The sequence below is a fragment of the Taudactylus pleione genome, unplaced genomic scaffold (assembly GCF_031769625.1).
Source record: "Taudactylus pleione unplaced genomic scaffold, aTauple2 ptg000174l, whole genome shotgun sequence".
Taxonomy (NCBI): domain Eukaryota; kingdom Metazoa; phylum Chordata; class Amphibia; order Anura; family Myobatrachidae; genus Taudactylus; species Taudactylus pleione.
Window position 1 is genome coordinate 7001553 of NW_028284576.1, and position 597 is coordinate 7002149.

At 42.5% G+C, this 597-nt stretch overlaps 1 non-coding gene across 1 annotated transcript; it reads left to right on the forward strand.

The window, feature by feature from the left end:
* Positions 1–276: 276 nt before the first annotated feature.
* Positions 277–350, forward strand: TRNAN-GUU (transfer RNA asparagine (anticodon GUU)). Its single transcript has one exon. It is a non-coding gene; the product is annotated as a tRNA-Asn (tRNA).
* The last annotated feature ends 247 nt before the right edge of the window (positions 351–597 follow it).

The following is a 597-nucleotide window of genomic DNA, read 5'->3' on the forward strand; positions in this document are numbered from 1 at the left end:
CCCACCTCTATGCTCATGATTCCCAATTTACCTCTCCATTCCTCCTCCTTCCTCTCTTGCAGCTCCACTTGTCTGTATGCTGTTTCCTGGACGTCCCAGGGCTTTCTCATACGTCTAATATGAAAATCACCGTTTCCCTCCTTCCAGGGTCCCCTCCTCTTTCATCCATAAATGACAGCTGTATTTTACCAACTGAGCTTCGAAACCACTTAGAGAAATAATTTCTCACTGGCCTCTCCCCTTACTAAAGAAATTGCATTGTGTGCTTTCCTATATGTCTCTGTGGCGCAATTGGTTAGCGCGTTCGGCTGTTAACCGAAAGGTTGGTGGTTCAAGCCCACCCAGGGCCGTGCAGTTTTTTTTGTTTTTGAATGCTTTAGAGAATTGTCCCATAGCATATAATATTGTGTACAGTATATCTATCCCATTTAGTACACAAAACACAAGTTTACTCTGTACTTCATTAAACATCTGCTACCGGACTCCACGTGCACATGGTTTTGCTTGGAACTAGTGTCTTTCATTGCTAGAAAGAGCTTTTGTCAATTCAAAATAAGTCACAAGTCTGGAAAGCTTCTAAAATTGCTGCCAATTTAC